The 11683-nt window shown below is 43.7% G+C and overlaps 1 long non-coding RNA gene across 1 annotated transcript in view; it reads left to right on the top strand.

The window, feature by feature from the left end:
• Positions 1–1012: 1012 nt before the first annotated feature.
• Positions 1013–11683, top strand: part of LOC102442415 — a 78833-nt gene continuing 68162 nt past the window's right edge. Inside the window, exon 1 of the long non-coding RNA XR_002827564.1 lies at positions 1013–1804. This is a non-coding gene — a long non-coding RNA (uncharacterized LOC102442415). The remainder of the gene's footprint in view (positions 1805–11683) is intronic.

Raw genomic sequence — 11683 nt, 5'->3', positions numbered from 1 at the left:
AAACACTGCACGGGTTCGTTTTACTTAATCTCGCCTCCCTCTTTATCCGGAGTGAAGCACGCAACGCTAAACGGATGAATTCATGGCCTAAGGTTTCCCCCCTGGGGGGAGGGGAGACCCAAACCTGGAAAGGTTTCTCAGAGAAAGGCAAACTTATTGCTGCTGGGTGTGGCCCATTCGAAATCCTTCCAGAGTTTGGATGAGCCCAGTGCCCGGCCTGGCAGCGGGGCTGGGGTGGGCGGCGGGGCAGCTGGTGCAGAGTCCCGCTTCGCCCCTTTCCCCAGTCTGCTCCTGAGCCCAAGGAGGCGGGGGTGCAGGGAACAGTCCTCCAAACTCCTTAAAAAGTAACATAACCCTTCCAGACTGTTTACCACACTGTCCAGCTGCCTGGAAAAGTCAGACGTGTTTCCTGCACTTGTCCCAGCTCAGCCCCCAGCTTTCCACCACCCCTGATCTGATGGGCAAAATTATTTTATTCCGACCCAGGGAAGTTCAACTCCGATCTAAATAAATCACGTAGGGAAAAGACAGGAAGCTGCGAAGGTAAATCACACTCAGACTAGCTACTTGCAGTTGTATTTACCACCCTCCCTGTTTACACTGAGCTCTGGAACTGAAGCTTTAGGCCGCCAGGGAGCTCAGTTTCACTTCGCGGGTATGACGGGGCCTATCATTTTCGCCCTCGCGTTTTGAAGAAAAGTTTGAATGTTTTTGTCACCGATCCAGCTTCCAGTAACTCCTCAAATATTATATCCCCGCCCCTCCACTGCGGCCCAGGTCTGAAAACTGCTTGGTGCCTCGCTGTCCGGGAAGCAGTGAGTGAGCTCGCGCCACGCTCGCTGCACCTGCGGAGCAGGGAGGGCATCTGGGGAGAGCGTCTCCGCGGTCTGATCAAGGCCCCTCCGCGCTTCCAGCGCTCCGCGGGCCACCCCTGCGAGCTGCCGCAAGCCACCCCCGCACCCCTCCGTCTCCCGCCCCAACCCAACCGTGCGGGGCCCAGGGAAGACTGGCATCTCAAGGCCTGGGAAAGCGGTGGCGCCAGAGACAAGTCCGGCCCCTGGCTCCCAGGCGAGGCCCAAAGGCGCGCACACTCCGAGACCAGGGCGGTGGCACTCCGAAGAGGGAGGGAGGAAGAGGGCGGAAACGGGGAAAACTGGGGAACACACCCACAAGCCGGGGACCCAAGGGGACCCGCTGGGTGGCTAAGGCAGGGGTGCCCACGCTGTGCGCGACGCCTGGGCCACGGCCGGAGCCCACCAGCTAGGCGCACGGGTGAGCGACACAGCCGCTGCCTTCACGAAGCCTGGCAGGCAGCGCAGAGCCCCCGGCCGCTGGTTTTCCCTGGCGGACACGTGACAGCGTTGGCAGCGCTCCGGAGGAGGGGGAAGCGGCGAGCGGGAGGCTGGGGCTGGCGGGCGACTACCGCGCTGTGTACTTAGGTCGTGTGCTGGGGCTTTTCTCTCTCCGGAGCCGGTGGGAGGAGGGGGAGGGGCCACCGCTCCGCCTTCTCCTTTTCGCAATGTTGACGCAATCTATAAATAGTGGAACAAAAGGACCAACTTCCTCGGAGCTTTGCTGAAACTGCACAAAAAAATCGAGCTGGGGGGTTCCCTGGTCCCTGGCGACTGGGCTGGGAGCGCGGCGCCGGGGGAGGGGGCGGGCGCAGCGCGGCCGCGCCGCCAAGGGGACACCTAGCCGAGGCGCCGCTGCCGCCGCGCCACTCCGTGCGAACCCAGGGCTCCAGTCCCTGCGCGGGCTCGGAAACTCGCCCTGGCCAGGGGTCTTCCTCCCCCACCGATGACAGGTCAGTCTGTACCGCCCCTTTCGGCACCGGGTTTTCTTTTCCTTCCCCCCAGCCTCTACTTTTAGAAGGGAAATGAGGGAAAAAATAGAACCAGGCGCAGCAGTGACAGCCACCAAATCTGTAATCCCAGGAGTCCACGGTGGGGTGGCCGAGGGGACTCAAGGAGGAGGTCTGCGCCTGGCCCCCAGTCATACAACCATTGCCCGCGCGGCCGCCGGAGAAGACACCAGGCAGGACTAGCGAGCGCCGTCCAGGCGGCAGGGAGAGCGGAGGCGGGAGCGCCGCGGAGGTGCGGGCCGCAGGACAGGGGTTGAGGGGCGGGTCCCCGGCTGCCGCTCCCGCTTGGGGGCCAACCCCCGACGACCTGCCAGGGACTGGCGCCCTCGGAGCTCGGACTCGGCTGAGCAGAAAATCGCTGTTACTGAAGGACCCCGCGCACCCCGGATCCAGTGCCCACGCACCCAGCGTCAGGGGTTGGGCTGGGTGGAGGCAGGGGCGCGCTCCTCCGAGAGCGAGGACCTGAGCGCGACAGCCCGCCGCGCCGCCGGGCTGTTACACTGGGCGCGGGGGAGGGGGCGGAGCTGGCGCTGTTGACAGCCTTGCTAAGCGGGAGGGAGGGCGAAAGTGGGGAGTCGGGCTGGGGAAGGGAGCTGGCGCGGGATTGGGGGGGCGGGGAGACGACGAAGAGAAGGAGGAGGAGGAGGAGGGGGGAGGAGGAGAGGGCTAGATCACGTGACGGGCAGACGCCCCCGCTACAGGCTAACAGTAGCGGTGACGTCACCGTCCCCTGACTGCAGGGGGTGGCACTTCCGCTCGCTCCCCCTTCTCTGCATCCCGGCTCGCATTACCGGCTCGCAGCCGTTTGGGAGTGTGGGAGTGGGCGGAGGGTGTCCTGGGGTTTTCTCGATGGCCCCAGCCCGGCCTGCTTCCCCAGCCCGCCAGGGTCCTGGGCTCGGGACCAGCGGCCGCCCGAGTGGCCCGCCGCCAACGCGCTCCATTGTGTGCGCGGCGAGGCGGCGCTGGGCGGAGGTTGGTGCGGGCCCCCGCGGCTCCCAGCTCCAGGGGGCGGGAACGGCCCCGGCGCAGTCAAGGCCGAGTTCAGCAGCGTCTCTGAGCGCCTTCCGCGCTCCAGAAGCCCGACGCTCTCCCCTCGCGGCTGGCAATCAGCGGCTGCGCCCGCGCTCCCGAGGCGCCGGTGGTCGGCCTCCCCTCCGCTGAGCGGGCCTCGGGTCCAGGGCCACGCGAGCGTGGTGTAAGCTATTTGGGGAAACTCCGGGGACTGGTGATTGAGCGCGGTGAGCGCTGTTTGTGTTGATGGATTACTAGCAGGGAAATACGCTTCGCACAGATCCTTGGACCAAAGAGGGCAACGAGCTTCGTTGGATGCAACAAAATACTTTTTTTTTAAAGACTGTGAGAGACGGTGCTGTAAGGTATTAGCAGACTAGTTAGAGCAAGGTTTATCTAAAAAAGTTGGAACATCTTCCAGGGTAGATAATTTCAGGGACACATTATGATAGTAAACTGCCTTTTTTGGGTGGCGTTGCAGTAAACTAGGAACAATAATCCAGATAAATTACCTCCTAGTTGGTCACTGAATATTAGAATTACAGGATTTGTTAAATATGTAACACCATGTGGTGGCTAGGTATAAAATAAAACTTTCATATTGAAAATTCCCATACAGCATTCTGTAACAGGAAGGTGTGTGGGGGAAAATCTGCTGGCAACTATAAATCATACGTGGGAGGCACGAGGGTGGGCTGGGAGAGGCCAATGGGAGAAAAGTGGGGGACATATGTAATACTCTCAATGATAAAGATTTTTTTTAAAAAAAATGCAGCCTGGGGTTCAATTTGAAAATCCAAGAGGTAAATGCTAAAAGAAAGAGCAATTGGTAGGCTGGCTTCAGGGAAGCAAGAGTTCACACCCCATTTGCCTAGCGTGCACAGCTTACTGTAGGTTGTGACCTGAGGTGTTTTTTGAAAGAAAGAAGGTAACTTACTGGTTGGCAAAAGTTAGGCCAGCTAAAAAGAAAGGAAAGGGCTTCCCAAGCTGAGAAGCAAAGCCACGTGGACAAAGGCCTGCAGTGAAGAATTAAGGCAAGATAAGTATGGGTGGGAATGTGGGGAGAAAGGAAGCTGGAAGGATGGGAATAGGCAGGTCATGCAGGGCTTGCATTCTATGCTCAGGAGTTTGCACTTTAGACTGAGACCTACACATTTTTAGCCTTTTCAGGTACACATACCCTTTTGAAAACCGAAAACAATACTCCTATAGACCCATACCACAATTTTGCATACAATTTCCAAGGGTTTACTGTAGTTGGTGAGTAAATAACTATTGAGCCTTAAGATTAAAACCTACAGCTGAGATTTCAACCGGTGTGCCACAAGATTTTTTAAAACGTGTAATACCTGACCATTTAGTTAGGGGCACTGACTCTTTTCCCTTAGATTGTTATATAAAAAAATGACAGCAGCCAACACAATAGCCATTGGGTGTGATGAATCAAAATTATACCTATTTTTTGTCAAATCAGCCAAAAATATATTTTTTGTTGTGCCGCAGAATTTTAGAAATTAGTTTATGTGTGCCATGAGATGAAAAAGGTTGAAAATCGCTGACCTATAGGGAAGGGAAAGCCATGAAAAGACTTTTTTTTTTTTAAAGAAAGGCATGTCCAGGGGTGAAAAGATTACAGATCTTTGCAAAGATTACACTGGTTAGGGTTCTGCAGATGAACTGTAAAATTGACTAGGACCACTGCTGTGTACCTAGTGGCAGTGGGGATTGAGAGAAGAGGGGTTCAAGAAAAGAAATTAGAAAGATTCAGTGGAACGGGAAACTGATTGGCGGTGTGGGGCAAAGGATCCCCAAGTATCTGGTCTAGGGGGTGGACTGGGCAGAGGAGTGGACCTCAAGTCCAAGAGGAGGAAATATGTTTTGTCCCTGTGGAATTTGAGGTACCAAGGAAGTATCCCAGGAGGGTTGGAAAGAAGGTCTGGCTCTTTGGAATCATTAAAACATTAGGTAGTAGCTAAAACCACGGGAGTGAATAAATGGATCAGAGACAGTGTTAAGTGAGAAGAGTTCTGAGAAGGGAACCCTGGGGACCCACTCACATTTAGGGAAAGGGGAGGAGCCAGAGGAACCTCTGAAGGATAGTGATGAGTGACTAAAGACAGCCTGGTGTCCCTAGTTTATAACTTTGATTAGTAAATCCTGCTTCCCTGATAAGGAATGAAAACACGTTGCTGATTTGGTCCCTTTATAAGATCGAAAGGCTGTATAGTCTTTCAATGAAAAAGAAAGCATCCTTTGAAAGATTCTAATTCAGATGGGAGATTAGTGCAGGAGAGGATTAAATCTTGCTTCCCTTCTTTTTTGAAACTAGGGTTACATGGGGGAGAAGAAAAGTGTAAGGAATCAAGCTTTCTCTTTTTCTTGTTCCCTTCTCATAACCATTCCCTCCCCTCCAGGTCAGGCCTTCCTAGCACATTAAGTCAGTAAGCTTTCAAGGAAAAGGAGTTCAGACAGACTGGGTCCCCATGATGGTGTTTTTTGTTCCTAATGGCACTTCAAAACCACACCAACAATTAGTACTAGGAGGTGCTAAGATTTCAGTCTAGCTAAGGAAACAAGGAAAAGTAGAGGGAAAGAGTTTTTATTTTGCTTCTTACATCTCCTACCTACTTGTTACAGCTAACCTGAGCTACAGATTTATTGGAAGCAGGGACTCAGGTACATAACAAATCACCCCAGAACTTAGTGGGGGTTTTTTGTTTTTTGAAATATATTTTGATTTTTTACAGAGAGGGAGAGAGATAGTTAGAAACATCGATAAGAGAGAAACATCACATCGATCAGCTGCCTCCTGCACACCTCCTACTGGGGATGTGCCCACAACCAAGGTATATGCCCTTGACCGGAATCGAACCTGAGACCTTTCAGTCCCCAGGCCGACGCTCTATCCACTGAGCCAAACCGGTTACGGTGAACTTAGTGGTTTTAAACAATATTACTCATGAACATGCTATTTGGGTAGGGCTTTGTAGGGACAGCTTGTTTCTAATCTATTTGGCATCAGCTAGGCCAGCTCATAGGCTGGAGGCTTGCATCATCTAAAGGCTCTTCATTTGCGTGTCTAGGGATTAGGACTGACTGAAGTCTAGGACCTTTGCTGCAGCTATCAGCCAGAACACCTACACCTGGCCTGCCCTTGTGGTCGGGGCTTCTTCACAGCAGGATTGCTGGGTTCCATTTATGACCTAATCTTAGAAGTCATGCAGCATCATCTCTATCAGATTCTATTCATTAGAGACAAATCACTAATGTTTTACATATTCTAGAAAGGGGAGACATTGGTCAACATGAACATATAGGTTTCATGTGTGGATTTCTAAGTTATGAAATCTGTATAATTAAAAAAGGGGGGGGGGAATAGACTGCCTTTTAATGGGAGGAGTTTCAGAGTTTGCTATGTGTTTAAAATCACCACACATTAACTTCAGATAAAATGATTTATAAACAATGTGTTGGACTTGGTATGACCATTGTTGAGTATGATCTGGTAGTTAAGTACAGAGTGAGTTTAGCTGATTCTGTCACTTGCATTTTATGTATATACTCTTGTGGTATACTCACCCATCCTGCATCCATAATGCAAATTAAGGTGGTTCTCTGCAGAAAATTTCCAGGGATTCCAATCTGATATGTCTGCATATAGAAGGTATGGACTTGGGTTAAGCACCGTGACTTTTCACATACTATCTCAGGTAAAGAAGGCATTGCAAATCTCTGAAAATTTTCTGCAAAGTGTAAAAAAGGCAAACAGACCCAATCACAACCAAGAAGCAGCCTTGAGTTTTCAAATATGTTTTTATTTTACCAAAGAATAATCACATTCTGATTAAAAATCCAAGAGGCATTTTTCTAAGATACAAACAAAAAGAAATAAAGAGACACAATGCAGGAAGATCACTATAAGGCTCAGAGATACATTTTAACAAAAATACAATGTGTTATATATGAAAAATGCTTAGATATAAGAAACCAAATAAGTATCCTCTTTTTGATATTAGAATGAGATATAAAACCCCAAACATTTCAGTTTTTAGTTACGTTTACCTCTATATTTTATTTTCATTTTTAACTTATCTTTATTGTTGAAAGTATCACAGATGTCCCCCTTTTTAAACATTTCATTACAGCAAAGCTAACCCCAAGCCAATCTGAGGCAGTTTGTCTCATAATCTTCCCCTTTCTTATGACCATTCCCTCCCCTCCAGGTCAGGCCTTCTGAACACAGACACCTCTTTCTCCCAAACTAGGTAGGACCCCCACAATGGCTATATTTTCAGGGCAATGATCAGTTGCTAAAAGTTTTTTCTGTTCCCTTCTTACATTTTTCCTGACTTTAGACCTCATTATCAAGGCCATCTCTCAAAGTTAAAAAGCAAAATGATATCGAGATTATTCCAATAAGTAATTTTATAATAAATTCATGTTACATAATTAAAACAAAATGACACTTCTATAAAAAAGGACTGTTATGTTTTTAGATGTCAGGATCTTGACTTGGACTTGTTTATTCATAAAACTCAGTAATCCCAAAAGGATGGTTGAGATTTAGGTAGTTTATAAGAATTTGCATGTTTACTTGAAGGTGATATAACACTTTGATTATTACAATACAAAATTTAAATGACTCTTCTCCCACTTTTACAATGCAAATTCCTTTATTTTTCTTTAAAACCAGTACACTCAATTTTTGAAGTAGAATGCTTTTAAAAAAATAGTTATTTAATTGGTAAATGAGCTCTAATTCTCTAAGGAACTGAAAATACTTCCTTCCCTTGAGTAATCAAGAGTAAATAATCTTTTTTAAAACTGATTTTAGAGAGAAAGGAAGGTAGAGAGAGCAATATAGAAACTATTGATTTGTTGTTCCACTTATTTATGCATTCATTGGTTTATTCTTGTATGTACCCTGATCAGGAATCAAACCTGCAACCTTGGCATATCAGGATGATGCTCTAACCAACTGAGCTATCAGGCCAGGGCGATAACCTAGTACCTTTTAAATTATCCTAAAACTGACATAATTTATACATCTTCGATGTTCTCTTAGAAAGATTTCCTTTATGACTTAGACTTAGAGAAATAGTGCTTAGGGCCATTTTAATAATTCATACTCTCCTAATGCTAATACCTCTATATATTTTGATTTTGCATAATTATTTACAGTTATAGAGTCAAAATCACTGTAAATTCATACTATAGAATATGCTTTAAATGTGCATCTGGATAATGAGCAAGTATATATTTATGAACCCTTTGTTTTATGTGTATTTCTTGATTTTGAAGTAGCATGCTTTTAAAAAAAACAAAATGAATTAAGTATATCTTTGATTTTAAAGTTTCTTATTTGTAATGATTTTTTAAAAATTGACACAGTGTTCATGTCAAGCTAACAGACTTTGTTATCAGGCCCAAATTGTTCCTGACTGACTTCACAGCTACCATGGAGGCAGCCCAAAGAAGCTTAAGTAAACACTTTAAAATTATGTAATGCAGTTCCAAAGGAGGAAAAACTGCAACCAAAATGTGCCATATAGTTTTAAAGATGCTATTTTTCTGTATGCCAGAAGGTATTACCCTATCTATACAATGATTTCATAGTAATGATAACATGAAAGAAAATTGGGACTGAGCCAGTCTGTTTCTAGGCATCTTGATGAAGGCAGAGATGAGGAAATTATTTTAAAGTAGTTATCTAGTGAATGTTACTCTTATACAAGTAAACTAAGCATTTTAGAAAGTGCTATAGTGAAAATAGCACATTAAACAATAAATAATATGATTTCAATAAAGAAATAAATTCAATAAATAAAATGATATTGCTAGCTGATACTATTAATAGTCTATTATTTAAGGACTAAATACAATCATACTTTTTATTAAGTAAAATAATTTGGATCCTTCTTTATGTTAGTTTTCTTCACCTTCCTATGTATTCAAAGTATAATTTATTTTAAAAAAAATAATGCCAAAGCCAATAAAAAATACACTACTTCAACATCTAGGCAAGGTTCTATGTTAAGGAAGCATCATGGAGAAGATAAAGGAGTATAAGTCTTTTGAGATAGTAAAGTTACTAATATGGTTGTATGAATAACAATTCAGCTTTACCAAACTGAATTACAGAGTCTCTGATCAGATGACAAAGATTGAAAATAAGTGCTCATAACCAATATTGCTAAGAGTGCAATGAAATTTACAATCTTACTGATTACTATATTACCTTTCAGGGGTCTAAAAAACTGTCCAAATTTTGTTACAGTAGTTCCACTTCCAGGAACCAATCCTAAGCAAATAAATGTGAAGTAAATGATTTAGATATACTATAGTATCTATACAGAGGAAACAATCTAGATATTCAACAGTAAAAGAATGGTAAATAAACCAAGGCATATCAATCTAATAGCCACTAAAAATATTTAATGTCACAGAGAAATATTTAATTTAATGTACAGTTAAAATTTTTAGGTTATATAGCTATTTCTCCTCATTTATTTAAAAATGTATTTATTTGTATGCATAGAAAAAGGGTGGGGGAAAATACACCAAAGTGTGTAATGTTATTATGGACATTTTTACATTCTTTTTCATGTTTTCTGAAATGAGTACACATTATTTTAACAATCAAAAAAAATAATTAAAATTAAAAATTTTCTCCCAAATATGTAAATCAAATGACATATATTTACATTCTTATAACCTAACATAGTAACACAATATATTACTTATTTTTTATAAGTGCATTTTCATTTTGCATATTTGTAATAATGTCTGCCAGTGAATAATCTCTGCTTTCTAAAATTAAATTAGATAGGGTATAGGCAAATACAGAGTATTATGTGAAGGGTATAATTTGAGGGGTAAAGTTTGATGTCAAAGTTGAATTGGGAAAAATTTGGTAGAGTCAAAATCCAACTGTAAAGTTATTATAATGGCTAGATCTATTTTATAAGTTTTATAATAGCATTTAAAATTTTTTAATTGTGGTAAAAAACAAAAAAATGATGATCATAACCATTTAAAAATGTACAGTTCAGTATATTCATATGTATATAATTTTAAGGACAATATCTTTATTGGCTTCATAAAAATAATACATGTTCAGTTATAAATAATTCAAACAATATAGAAAGTGACAGGAAAACATTTTTTAAGTATGTGTGGTTTTTTAAAAATATATTTTTATTGATTTCAGAGAGGAAGGGAGAGGGAGAGAGAGATAGAAACATGAGAGAGAATCATGCATCCATGAGATTCATCCATTGCCGCCTCCTGCACGCTCCCTACCGGGGATCAAGCCTGTAACCCGGGCATGTGCCCCAACTGCAACCTTCTGGTTCACGGATCAATGCTCAATCACTGAGCCACACCAGCTGGGCTACAGGAAAAATTTTAAATCTCACAGATCCCAGATTTTACCATCAATATTAAATGATCTGCATGGTAGGCATATTTCTATGCATTTATACAAATAAGATAATCTTTTTAAAATATATATATTTTTTTGATTTCAGAAAGAGGATGAGAGAGGGAGAGAGATAGAAACATCAATGATAATCTTAGGATAAAAACATGTACACTCAGTACTTTTAAATAATAAAGTATTAAATTTCAATTCCAATTTGGTAGTAGCAAGATCAGCTTAAGGAATTGCTGAACTTGTAAAAAAATGTTTCTTTGCCACAAAAGATCTTATTTCCTAAAATATTTAAAGTTTTAAAAAGTATAAGAGTTTGGAGACTTTTTAAAATGTTTTTATTGTTTTCAGAGAAAGGAAGGGAGAGGGAGAGAGGGATGGAAACATTAATGATGAGCAAGAATTATAGATCATCAGCCTCCTGCATGTCCCCTTCTTGGGGAATCGGGGATCCAGCCCCAAACCCGGGCATGTGCCTGACAGGGAATTGAACTGTGACCTCCCAGTTCAAGGCCAATGCTCAATCACTGAGCCATGCTGGCTGGGCAGAATTGGGCATTTTAGATATAGCAGTGAAAGCAGGCCTCTCTATGCTGATATCTTAGAAGAGGCCTGAATGAAGTGAGGCAGTGAACTAGGAGACCTGGGTCATCCAGATGTAGAGAAGGCTATGACAAAGGGCCTGCAGTAAGAAGATGGTATGTCCAAGACAGAATGATTAGAGCCAAACAAGTAAACAGAAGCTGGTGAGAGATGAATCTAAAGAATTAGACAGGGCAGGTCACAAAAGGGGTTGTAGGCCCTAATGAGGGGTTTGAATTTTGTTCTAAGTATGAAGAAAAGCAGGGAGATGGTAAGTGCTTTAGAGGAATCCCTCTGACTGCCACTAAATATTTCAACAGCAATAAATTGAGTACAGTAGTCCCCCTTTATCAGTAGGGGATACATTCGAAGAACCTCGGTGGGTTCCTGATAGCACAGATAATAATGAACCCTATATATATTATGTTTCTTCGTATACTTACACACCTATGATAAAGCTTAATTTATAAATTAGGCAGAGTAAGAGATTAAAAACAATAACTAATGGAACAATTATAACAATACACTGTAATAAGTTATGTGAATGTGGTCAATCTGAAAATACTTCATTACATTGAACTCCCCCTTCTCGTGATGATGTGAGATGATAAATGCCTATGTGATGAGATGAAGTGATGAAGACATTGTGGAAAAGTATGAGGCTATTATAAGGGTCACTTGAACACAAGAACTTACATACCTCAACAGTTGATCTGATCACTGAGATGGCTATTAGATGGTTAATGGGTGGGAGGTGTATATGAGGATATGCTGGACAAAAGGATGATTCATATGCT

This window comes from Myotis lucifugus, unplaced genomic scaffold (genome assembly GCF_000147115.1).
Source record: "Myotis lucifugus unplaced genomic scaffold, Myoluc2.0 scaffold_7, whole genome shotgun sequence".
In the NCBI taxonomy this organism is placed as follows: domain Eukaryota; kingdom Metazoa; phylum Chordata; class Mammalia; order Chiroptera; family Vespertilionidae; genus Myotis; species Myotis lucifugus.
Note: the sequence above shows the minus strand (reverse complement) of the source record. Positions and strands in the feature narration are given on the sequence as shown.